This window comes from Elephas maximus, chromosome 11 (assembly GCF_024166365.1).
Source record: "Elephas maximus indicus isolate mEleMax1 chromosome 11, mEleMax1 primary haplotype, whole genome shotgun sequence".
NCBI lineage: Eukaryota > Metazoa > Chordata > Mammalia > Proboscidea > Elephantidae > Elephas > Elephas maximus.
In genome coordinates, this window is record NC_064829.1 from 94,705,451 (window position 1) to 94,718,465 (window position 13,015).

The 13,015-nt window shown below is 47.2% G+C and overlaps 1 long non-coding RNA gene across 1 annotated transcript; it reads left to right on the plus strand.

Annotated features, from left to right (window-relative positions):
• Positions 1-2,367: 2,367 nt before the first annotated feature.
• LOC126085963 (uncharacterized) lies at positions 2,368-11,186 on the plus strand. Its single transcript, XR_007519371.1, has 3 exons — positions 2,368-2,963; positions 4,631-4,757; positions 10,573-11,186. It is a non-coding gene; the product is annotated as an uncharacterized LOC126085963 (long non-coding RNA).
• Positions 11,187-13,015: the final 1,829 nt, after the last annotated feature.

The following is a 13,015-nucleotide window of genomic DNA, read 5'->3' on the forward strand; positions in this document are numbered from 1 at the left end:
ATAAATTTATTTCCTCTCTTTGGAGACATGAGTGTCCCCCCTGACTTCTCTTTTGACAACATGGTCATTTATCATCTTTTAATGGAGAGACATCTACCTTCTACTGATCCCATAAGGAGCCCTGGTAGAACAATCATTAAGTGCTCAGCTGCTAACTAAAAAGGTTGGCGATTTGAACCCACCCAGCTGCTCCACAGAAAAAAAGACTTCATGATCTGCTCCCATAAAGACTACAGCCTAGAAAACCTGATGGGGCAGTTCTACTCTGTCACGTGGGGTTGCTATGAGTCGACAGCACCCAACAACACAGATCCCATAATCCCGGACAGCATGTCTTTCTACATTGTCAGTACATACCTGGTGTCTTTAAAATATCTGCTAGCACATCTTTCAGTGCTTTCTTTTATTCAATTGCAGTCTAATTTGATCATTTTCACATGAAAACATTTTAAATATGCTAGTCTTTTCCCATAGAATCGTATTTCAAATGACTGCTCTTACTCTAGAGATGTGATCTACAAAATTTATAAGCAGCCCCTAGTGCCTATACTACCTGAAAGTGAATTTCCCTTCTGGGTTCACCCAGGCTACTTTATTATTCTGTGCAAACATAATTTTCTTCAGTTACTTTAATGACCTTGTCTTAGTCATCTAGTGTTGCTGTAACAGAAATACCACAAGTGGATGACTTTAATAAAGAGAAATTTATTCTCTCACAGTCTAGGAGGCTGGAAGTCCGGATTCAGGACACTCCAGCTCCAAGGGAAGGCTTTCTCTCTCCGTCGGCTCAGGAGGAAGGTCCTTGTCATCAATCTTCCCCCGTTTAGAGACATCTCAGCGCATGGGACACTGGGTCCAAAGGATGTGTGCGCTCCTGGCTCTCCTTGCTTGGTGGTAATTAAGTTCCCCTGTCTCTCTGCCCGCCTCTCTCTTTTATATCTGAAAAGAGATTGACTCAAGATAGAAACCAATCCTGTAGATTGAGTCCGGCCTCATTAATTTAACTGCCCCTAATTCTGCCTCATTAACATCATAGAGGTAGGATTTACAACACATAAGAAAATCACGTCAGATGACAAAATGGTGGACAATCATGCGATACTGGGAATCATGGCCTAGGCAAGTTGACATACATTTTTAGGGGACACAACTCAATCCATAACAGACTACTTTCCATGTTGTTTCATTTTTATGGAGTTTTCCTATAATTCCACGTTGCAACATTGAAGGAGCAAAGTGGGCTAATCCCAGCTTTACTGCTGAGTGGTAAGGATTAGCATGAACCCAATTTCCACCTGGAGGTGGATCTAGTCTTACATTCCCACATCTCTATCCCCATCCATAACTGCTCCAAGGGGCACGCTCTGTCACTCCCAGCCACCAGGTCACATCATTCCTGGCTCCCTGGGGCCAGATAATCTCAAATGAGGAAGATTCTGTCCTTCTGTAGTGAAATGAGTTCCTTTACGTGGCCTTCTGCCTAGGTTCTTCGGAAAGACAGCTTAAGAGATTTTCCCCCTAAACCCTGAGGAGTTACCCTTGCCTTACTTTTCTACCCCAAGGAGATTGTTACTTTTGTCCAGGCTGATTGACATTTCCTGTGTAAGAAGTAAACAACTTGACTTTCTGCCTGGCTGTGTGCTGCAGCGTGCCCTGTAATTTGTATGCACTTGCAGGGATTGGTCAATAGACTACGCAAATAAGGTGACTGTATTTAAAAAAAATTTTTTTTTTTTTTATTACAGCCTGGGACCTATGGACCCCAAAAAGTAAGTCCTTGTCTTGCCCACGAGAAAAGTATTACTCGGGGAGACTTGGCTGACTTGTAAAAGGAAGGCCTTTATTAGAAAATAAAAGCACTACGCAGTGGGGCAGCGGCTGAGAGTATAGCACTCTAGCAGGGTACTCCCCTGCACAAGTCTTTGTCTTGAGCTTTTACTGCTCGCGTTTTTAAGATACGGAAGTGAGGTAATAGCGAATCAGCTGCTAGGATTTCAGATAATTCCTTTTTTGGTATAAGCAGTCTGACGTGGCTCTTCAGTTCCTGATCTGCTCGTGCACTCTGCTAGTAAGATGGAGCCTGTGACAAAGGCTTCTGGGAAGGTTGGCAGCACTTATTATGGGGTGTTGTGCCTGCGTAGCCCCTCCTGTGGTGGGGATTGGATTTTTGTCTCCGGTACTTGCATCAGGCAGAAGTCATCTGTCGGTCACTTTGGTCGCCTTGCGTATGTCTGCGCATGCTCCAGGGACCAGGTGGGCCGGTCCTTCTGAAAAACATCTTACAAGGGAGAACACTGTTCTTTCCTTATCACACATTCCGGGATGGGGGTTTATGTCATTAGCGAAACACATAGTATTGTAAGCACGTTGCAAGTTGCAGGTGTTGCAGGGCTCCTTGCCTAGGGGCTCAGTCCCTGTTTCTTCCCTACCTCGACGATAGTCTACTATGCAAATGAGGTATCTGTGGCCTACAGAGAGGGGCGTGGTCAGTTTGTGGCCCCTGCTGGGAGTGGCTAAGCCTTGAAATTGACAAGAAGTTGTGTATATATTGAGCCAATGCCACAGAGGTTGGGCAGGCAGAAAGAAGCCGGAAAAACAGCAGCAGGAAGGAAGAAGAGAGAAGCAGCAAAAGGAAAGTGAGGAGGCTAGAAAGCTCCTAAATAAGCTGTAACATGGGTCAAGGGCTGTAACACAGAAGACAGCGGGAAGCTGGAAGGGATCCAGTGGCAGAGCCGGCAATGATGGACCCAGAAGAGGCCTCGGGCAGAGTCGGTGGTGACAGATAGCAAGGCCAGGAGGAGCCTGTCCTGAGGGGGCTGAGAAGAGGCTTTGGCGGTTAAGAATTGCTGAGAGAGCTGTCCTGCACTGAAGGACGAGACTTCGCCTACATGCTTCCTGATCTAGATCCTGAGTTGTAGTCTTGATCCTGAGTCGTACCCTGTTCCTTAATAGTCTACCTAACTGTAAGTAGAGTTTATGAGTTTGGTAAGACATTGCATCGATTTGCTGAACCCAAACGGCATAGGGAAGAGTGCTGAGGGGAGGGAGAGTGGCCAGTGTCAGAGACGGAGTGGTACAGCCACTTGGAGAATGTGGACTTCTGGGATACATCTGTCCTCAGCTTCACAGGGATTGGCTTTGTGCTGATTCTTATATTTGAAGTGATTCATACACCTTCATACTGCCAAATAGGCAAATGTTGCCTTTCCCTGCCCCCTGTGGGTTCATTAATTCCTTGGAATGACTCAGAATTTACAGAGCGTCTATTTTTTTTTATATACTAGGAGCCTTGGTGGTGCAGTGATTAAGTGATCGGTTGTTAACCAGAAGGTTGTCAGTTTGAACCCCTCAGCTGCTCCATGGGAAATAGATGTGGCAGTCTGCTTCCATAAAGATTTATGGCCTTGGAAATCCTATGGGTCAGTTCTCTGTCCTGCAGGGTCACTATGAGTTCAGAATCAATGGCAACGGGTTTGGATCTTTATACGAAGGAGCCCTGGTGGCAGAAATGAATAAGTGCTCAGTTCTAACTCGCCCAGCAGCTCCGCAGGAGAAAGTCCTGGCAATCGGCTTCCATAAAGATTAAAAAAAAAAAAACCAAACCTGTGGCAATCAAGTCAATTCTGACTCATAGCAACCCTACAAGGACAGAGTAGAGCTGCCCCATAGGGTTTCCAAGGAGCACCTGGTGAATTCAAACTGTTGATTTTTTGGTTAACAGTCTGAGCTCTTAACTACTGCGCCACCAGAGCTCCCCATAAAGAAACCCTATGGGGCAGTTCTACTCTCTCATAGGGTTGCCATGAGTTGAAAATCTACTACTGCACCCCAAAAAAAAGCGTTGCCTGGCTGTTTTAGAAAAACAAAGGCACCTTGATTCCTTGAGAAATTCTAAGGGCTGTCTTTCAGGAAACCAGAGACAAAGCCAAATTGAGCTCTTTGTCCCACACCCATCCAGTTAATTTCAGAGAAAAGAAATTTTTTTTGCTGTTTAGTTCAGTGGTTCTATTTTATTTCCATGGTCTGAAATTTCTTTCTCACTCAAGAAAAGATTGATTCCTAAATATTTATCCTATCTCTTTTTGTTGTGGAGCCGTGGTGGTGCAGTGGTTAAGAGCTACAATTGCTAAGGAGACTAAAGGGCACACCAGCCCAGGGGCAAGGACCAGAAGGCAGGAGGGGACAGGAAATCTGGAAACAGGTAGCCCAAGGTCGAGAAGGGGGAGTGTTGACATGTCGTGGGGTTGTTAACCAATGTTAACACAATATTTGTGCTGTTTGACGAGAAGCTAGTTTGTTCTGTAAACCTTCATCTAAAGTAGAATAAAACAAAAAAAGGGCTTCAACTGCTAACCAAAATTTCGGCAGTTCGAATCCACCAGCAGGTCCTTGGAAGCCCTATGGGGTAAACATAAGTTTTTTCTTTGAGAGAATTGCCCTAGGGGACCAAAACAAGATGCTTTTCCAAATTAGAGCACAAGTCTTCCTGAAACGTCAGTGTGTGATAATTAAGACAGTGGCAGTCTTTTTTATTAATTTTCATAAAAGCTATTGTTAAGACAGTGGGTTTGGCTGTTTTGTAGATGGTCTGGGTTAGTTCTTTTATCAATGTCATGTTCATCTTCTGCAGCATCTTCATCGTCACCGTCTGAGATCTCATCTCCAGCCGCTACCATCGGGTCGGGCACTTTCCACTGTACCAGGGGGCTAAGGAGCTCAGCCACTCTCTCCCTCATCTGAGCCACCCCTGACAACAGGTCAGCATTGTCCACGCCTCACTAAACACCTGCAGCCATTGCCACTGCCCGTCCTGCCCAACATGCTCTCCTGATAGCTCTGTGGCAACCCTACCCACCCACCCACCCAGTGCTGTCGATTCTGACTCATAGTGACCCTATAGGACAGAGTAGAACTGCCCCATAGAGTTTCCAAGGAGTGCCTGGTGGATTCGAACTGCTGAGCTCTTGGTTAGCAGCCATAGCACTTAACCACTACACCACCAGGGCTTCCAACTGGCAACCCGAAGAAAATTTAGTAAGTTAAATTGCAAGTGACACACACCAAGACATCATTATAATCTCCAGATTGCTTCTGGGCTACTTTATTATTGCCCAGGCTCTGAACTTCACCACTGCAACCATTAGGAAAACTTCACCTAGTCATTGCGTAGCAGTTGTCCAGTATTCCATTTACTATTGTTATTACTGTTTACCGTTCGTTATTGCTGCAGAACCTCTGTCTCTTTGCTAGCACTTTCTTGTAATGTGGCTATTTCACAGTTGTGCTTCAGACTATATGGAGCATGAGTGAAGAAGTGACAAAACAGTGTATAAAAACAGGATAATATATAAACTTCTGATAAGACTGAAGGATTTTGTATCTCTTATCCAGGGAAAGGAGCCCTGGTGGCGCAGTGGCTAAGAGCCTGGCTACTAACCAACAGGTCGGCAGTTCAAATCCACCAGGGGCTCCTTGGAAACCCTATGGGGGCAGTTCTACTCTGTAGGGTCGCTATGAGTGGGAATCAACGACGACAATGGGTTGATTCAGGTGGCAATGGGTTGATTCAGGGAAAGAAGCCCTGGCTGCACAAAGGTTAAGCGCTCAACTGCTAACCTAAAGGTCAGCGATTTGAGCCCACCAGCGGCTCAGCAGGAGAAAAGACCTAGAAACCTGCTACCGTAAAGATAACAGCCTAGAAAACCATGTGGGGCAGCTCTGACTCTGTCCTATAGGGTTGCTATGAGTGGAAATCAACTCCACAGCACCCAACAACAATGCGGGGAAAAAAGCAGAGCCTAGATACAATGGGCCATTGTACAAAGGGGAACAAAGAGGCTGACTGTTGGGAAACATGCAATGATTAGTGCAGACATGTTCACTAGCCCGAGATTATCAAAAAGACCCAAGTAAACTTGAAAGATGGAGGAGAGGGTGGAAAAACAGAGGAAGGTGTTCACCAGGGCAAGGCTGCTTTGCATGGCCTGGTCTCAGAGGAGGATCTTATGGCATTTTCCCCTGGGGGAGATTTGTGGAGTTCTGGTCCTGTCGGTCCATAAGACACCACATCACACACCCAAAGCCCCTGGGCCTGTTTTGTTAAAAAAAGGAACAGTTTCTGTAAAATACAAGAGTTTTATTCAGATTCAAAGATTTGCAAATCGGGGCGTGCCCAAATGGAAGTTCAAAATAGCGTTCTGAAGAAGGCGCATAAGCCCATGTCTTTTATACTCAATTTTGCAGAACTTTGTAGAGTTGGGAAGAGTCGGGGGGTACATTTGATTGGTTGACATTCAACATGCTCTTGTAAGAGCCATTTATCAAGAAGTTCTATTGGCTGGGGTACTCAGGAAACCCTGGTGGCATAGTGGTTAAGAGATGCAGCTGCTAACCAAAAGATCTGAAGTTCGATTCCACCAGGCGCTCCTTGGAAACTCTACGGGGCAGTTCTACTCTGTCCTATAGGGTTGCTGTGAGTCGGAATTGACTCAACGGCAGTGGATTTGGTTTTGTTTTGTTTTGGGGTACTTAACCTTAGCCAGTTTCCTGCATTGGTTCCTTCTGTGTCCTGCAATCTTCTGGATGGACCACCTCAGAATGTTGCAGAACAAGTTACCTTGTTCGAGAGTATGGCCATGGGTTACCTACTCTAAAAAGCAGAAGCAGGAGCCTAGGGCAAAATGGAGTCCGATTCAAACCAGTGTCAGCCCACTTAGCTATGTCAAGCGCCTCAGTTTTAGAGTGCTCTTTCACAGTTCCTCATATGAAGCACACAGCTGGAGAGGGAAGGCTAAAGGAGAGGTTGGGAGGGGTATTTCCTCCAGACAGGAGGGCCGATGACAAGGCATGTGCTCAGGCTTCAGATGTTTTGATGAGACCCAGGGCTGGAGAGAGACAGGGACTTCCTGCTGCTCTTGGGTAACCACTTGTGGGTTGGAAAAGGAGAAGTGGCAGCAAGTCCACCTCCTCTCTCTCTCTCTGCCCTGACTCCTTGACAATTTGGGCCTCAACTTCCTACCTGGACCATCGTCTGGCCTCTTCCCTGTCCTCCTGACCTCCAGTTTGACCCCAGAAAGATCTTCCCAACACCCATACCAGACTTGGTCCCTGAAGGTCAAGTTCAAGCTCTTCACCCTGTTTTTTGGAGGCTCTTCAAGATCTGGCCCCTGTGAATTCCTCATGCTCACCTGAAACACTCCGTCTCTCTTGCCCCACCCTCTATATTGAATTATGGAGTCCCTGGGTGGTTTAGTGGTTAAGTGCTTGGCTGCTAACTGAAATGTTGGCAGTTCAAACTCAACAGCTACTCCGAGGGAGAAAAGATGCGGCAGTCTGCGTCCGTGAAGATTACAGCCTAGGAAACCCTATGGGACAGCTCTATTCTGTCCTGAAGGGTGACCATCAATCGGAATGGACTGGACGGCATCAAGTTTGGTTAAGGGTTTATGTGTGGTGCAAACAGTTAAGCGCTGAATTACTAGAAAAAAGGTTGGTGGTTTGAACCCATTCAGAGCTGCCTTGGAAGACAGGGCTGGTGCTCTGCTTTTGGAATGTTAAAATCTTGAAAACCCTATGGAGCACAGTCTACTCTGCAGACATGGGGTGGCCATGAATTGGAATTGACTAGATGGCAGCTAACAACTATACTGGTTTCCCTGAAGAATGAGGAGGAGAAGGGGAACGCTCCCCAGGTAGAGGTTCAAGTTACATCAGAAGCCTGGAGATCTGTGGGAGGTTTGCAGGAACCAAGAGTGTTTTCCAGGGAGGAGGAGGTGGTGAGACTGGTAAGGCTTGAATCCTGGTTGTCACGGAGACTAACATGCGTTTCACTCCCTCAACCCAGGCATCACCAAGTCCCAACCTCTCTCCTTGGGAATCTCTTATATTTCCCTTTTTACTAACTTCCCTCCCTCCACTGTTCAGCTTCATTCAAAATTCTTCTTTCACTTCTCTCACTCATTCTTTCTGGTCTCCTGGCCTCACTGTGGTTTCTCTCTGTTCAATTGTGATACTCTCGCCCCTTTGCCAAAAACCCCTGTGGCTGCTTCTGCCTTCCAGGATAAAGTTTCAATCTTCATCTTAATCCAGAGATTTCATACATACTGTGATTCCTCCACGTTAGCAGCACGTTGCTTGGACCATGAAGGGTAGACCATTACATTGATTGCCCCCCAGTGAACCACACCTCTGGCCATTCACATCCTTGCATGTCCCCTCCCACACTGACTCTAGGCCTGGCTTTATGGCTTCTTTGGCTTGTGATGCAAGCAGAGGCCTGAAAAGTGCTTGCATGTTGGGGCTTGTTTTCTTGGAAGCTCTATTTTGGAGCCCTGAGCCATCAGATAGAGAGTTCTTGCTACTCTGCTGGACAGGCTGCCCTACCAGGCCCTGGCTGAGGTGCCAGACATGTGAGTGAAGAAGCCATCTTCGAAGTTCCAACCCCAGTAGACACCGAATGGAGCAGAACTGTGCCCAGCCCAGAATTCTGGGAAACAATAAATTGCTATTAAGTCACTAAGTTAGGGGGGTGGTTTGTTACGTAGCAATCTATAGCTGGAACACTGTGGGTGCAGTGAATTACTTAATATGGCCCTTCTAGCCATGGGTTTTGTGGCTCCCACACAATGATTGGGTTAGAATATTCAAATAAGGTTCTTACGGCCCACCAAGAGGATTAGACACCTTGTTGCTAATGCAAACAAAGTACGGGGAACCCTTGTGGGGGTGGGACCATACAAATTAGGTGTATGAAACCCTTATGTGCATGGTCACTTTTGTCATCCCACTAGGCTTAAAAGAGAGCCAATCCCACTGCCATCACTACCATCAAGAAAAAAGAGCCAAGAGTGGAGCATATCCTTTGGACCCAGGATCCCTGTCCCAAGTCCCTAGACCCAGAATACAAAGAAAGCAACACCGGAATATAGCACAAGATGGTGAGATGCAAGAAAAAACACGGCAGAGAAACAACAGCAGCAGACCCAGGAGACCTGCTCGAGACGGCAGTGGGCTTTCTGGCCCACAGAGTGAGAAAGCTGAGTGTCTCCAGGCAGAAGGCTTGCTGGTGGAGTGGGGTGTGTCTGGGCACTTACAGGTGGAGATAAAGAGCTTTGTAACACTTGTCTGAACAGGCCAGAGGCCAGGCTGAGACGAGCCTGTCCTCTAGAGGCTGAGCACAAGGACCCAGGCCCAAGCAGGGTCCAGCCACAGAGGCCTGCCTGTGGGCATGGCCAGACAAGAAGCTGTCCTGATCAAAGAACTGAATCCTGAGTTGTACCTGTTACTTCACTAATAAACCCCATAACTGTGAGTATTGTCTGTGAGTTCTGTGAGGCCGTTATCAATGAAGTAATGAACCCAGAAGAGAACTAGAGAGTGCCGTGGGAGTGATGGCTGGTGATAGAATTGGTAAAAAGGGAGAAGAGGTTATGTCGGATTTTCCACCTCCTAGCAGTCAGCCTTGGGCTGTTGATGGTGATTCTCTCCTCCCCTTGTGAAGTTAGACAAGGACCTCTGACACCACGCTGTGGTTTTTACAAACACTGAGAATAACTGTAAAAATGGTGCACGGGAACCATTTGACCTCCTTTCTCTTCCAAAAGGGGAAGGAGAATCAAGATCAACAGCCCAAGGCTGATTCCTGTAAGGCAGAGCTCAGACACGCCTCTTCTCTCCGCAATCTTTACCAATTCTGATACCAGCTGTCTTTTCTATGGCAGTCTCTGCTTCTTTGCTGGGTTCGATAATTTATTGCAATGGCCACACAGAACTCACAGACAATACACCCAATTATGGGGTTTATTAGGGAAGTAACAGGTTACAGTTCAGGATCAGGAACTCAAGGTACACTTCTTCCATCAGGACAGGCTTTTTCAGCTGTGCTCGCAGGCACACCTCTCTTTGGCCCTAGCAGTCTATTCTGCTCAGTCAAGTGTTACAAAGCTCTTTTAGCCCTGCCATTAAGTCCCCAGAGCCACCCCAGGCACTCAGTGTTCTCACTTCGTGGGCCGGGAAGCCTGCTGCTCGGCCTCTCCTGCTACTGCTTCTCACCATCTTCAGGGTTACAACTTGCTCTCTCTCTTGGTCTCCTGGTTCAAAGAGCTTCTCAGCACAGGGAGCCCAGATCCAAAGAATGCGCGCTCTGCTCCTGACTGTTCTTCCTTGATGGTGGTGGAATCTTCTCCTTTCCACCTCTGGGATGGCTCATTTCAAGCCCAGTGGGATGAAAAAACTGACCAAAGCCCTTCGTGGGCCACAACTGCCCTATTTGCACACTCCCACCCAAGCGATCCATTGCAACACAATAACTTACTTCAATGTTCCTTCAACAATTATTGGGTGTCTACTGAGCTTGGGAAAGCCCTGTTGGCGCAAAGGTTAAGCTCTCGGCTGCTAACCAAAAACATCGGCAGTTCAAACCTGCAAGCTGCTCCATGGAGAAAAACGTGGCAGTCTGCTTCGGTAAAGATCACAGCCTTGGAAATCCTATGAGGCGGTTCTGTTCTGTCCTATAGGGTTGCTATGAATCAGAAGCAACTTGATGGCAAGGGTTTTTTTTTCTTTTTTTTCCAGGTACTGGAACTCCAAATGAATGCTTTGTGGTGCGATGGATCACTTCGTGTGGACTTTCTAGTAGCCATTGTTTTGTAACTCCCACTCAAGCAACTGGGAGAGACTGGGCGCTAGGGTAATTGTGGCCCACCAAAGGGATTGGTCAGTTTTGCTAACCCGCTGGGTTTGAAATAAGCCATCACAGAGGCAGGAAGGAGAGGATCCCACCACCACCAAGAAATAACAGCCAGCAGAAGAGAGCACTGTCTTTTGCACCTGGGATCCCTGCACTGAGCTTCTGGACCTAGGAGACAGAGAGCGAGCTGTAACCCTGAAGATGGCAAGAAGCGATGGCACAGAAGTGGTGGCAGGAGAGACCACGCAGTGGGCTTCGTGGCCCACTGTGAGAGAAAGCTGAGTGCCTTTAGGCAGAGGCAGAGGGCAAGGGAGAGGTGCGCCTACAAGCATGGCTGGGAAGAGGCTGTCCTGATGGAAGAACTGTATCCTGGGCATTTCTGAACGTGAATTGTAACCCATTAATTCCCTAATAAATCCCATAATCATGAGTATTGTCTGTGAGTTCTGTGTGGCCATTGCAATGAATTATTAAACCCAGCAGTGAAGTAGAGAGTATTGTGAGAAGGACAGCTGATGTCAGAATTGGTAAAGATGGCAGAGAGAGGAGTCATGTCTGACCTCTGCCTCATAAGAATCAGCCTTGGGCTGTTGGTCTTGATTCCCCTTCCCTCTTGTGAAGACAGAGGAGGTCAGACACCATCCCCCTGCCATTTTTACAACACTAAACAGTTAAAGTCTCCCAAGTAAAAGCAGGTGACCAATATACTGGCATGGATCTCCACAGCATTAAGGACCCAGCCTCCTACCTTGTTCTGACTTGGCCTATACTCCTGAGACCATTTTATGGCCTGAGATGGCTGCACCTGCTCCAGCCATCTAGTCTACATTCCAGATGGCATGAAGGAAGGGAGGAGAGCATGCCTCCCCCCTTAAGAATACTTCCTAGAAGTTGTACATATGACTTCTGTTTACATCTTATCAGCCAGAATTTAGTCACAAGGCCACACCAAGCTTAAAAGGATGCTGGAAAATTGTCTTGTGCCTAGCTAAAAATAGGAGCTTCTGTACTAAAAATGAGGCCTGATGGTGCAATGGTTAAACGCTAAGCTGCTGACCAAATGGCTGGTGGTTCAAACCAACTTAGTGGCTCTCTGGGAGAAAAGACTTGGCAATCTGTTCCCATAAAGTTTACAGCCTGGGAACCCTATGGGCCAGCTCTACTCTCTCATATAGGATCACAAGTTGCAGTGGACTCAACACACAACATACTAAGAACGGAGCACCTGGTTGGTGCCAACGGTTAAGTGTTTGGCTACTAACCAAAAGGCTGGGAGTTCAGATCCACCCAGGGGCACCTCGGAAGAAAGGCCTCGTGGTCTACTTTTGAAAAATCAACCATTGGAAACCCTGTGGAGCACTGTTTACTCTCAGACACATGGGGCTGCCACGAGTCAGAGTTGACTTTTATTTTTTTAATACTAAAAATGGGAGAATGGATATTAAGGGACAACCGCTACTGTCCTTTATGCTCCCTGTTATGACTCTTAGTATTCTGACACCTTTTTGGGGGCAGGCCAAGTTCAAGTCCTCTCCCAGTACACAGGCACCAGTTTACAGGGGTTCTCGGGCCACTCAGAGCTAAGCCTGTCTGACCACTGACCAAGGGCCACACACCCTGCACATGTGATGTGCATGAACTCATTTAGTGCACACAACCGGCCCTACAATCCAGATACTTCTGTTTTTCTCCATTTTTCAGAGTACAAATCTGAATTCAGAGAGATTGGGTCACCTGCTTGAGGTCACACAGCTGAAGGAGCCAGGATCAGGACACAGGCAGTCTGGTGCTGTTGTGCTATGTATTTTTACATGGCCTTTCTAGCCACGGTCTTTTAAGTCCCACCAAATGATTGGGTAAAAACCAAAACAAACAACCCAGTGGCATCGAGTCGATTCCGACTCATAGTGACTCTATAGGACAGAGTAGAACTGCCCCATAGCGTTTCTAAGGAGCACCTGGTGGATTTGAACTGCCGACCCTTTGGTTAGCAGCCAGAGCACTTAACCACTACACCACCAGGTTTTCCAGTGATTGGGTGGAAATGCAAATAAGGTGTTTGTGGCACACCATGGGGAATGGACAGCTTAATAATGCAAATATGGTGCATGATACCTTGTGGGGGATGGGACCATGCAAATAAGGCGTACAGAACCCTAACGGGGGAAACTGCCATCCTGCTAGGCTTAAAATGAGCCATTCCAGAAGTCAAAGAGGGGACCGCAGTACCAGAAGAGCCGGTAGCAAAGCACGTCCTTTGGACCCAGGCCCCCTGCACTGAGGACCTCCTAGACTGAGGAGACAGAGCTGTAACACGGGAGATAAAGA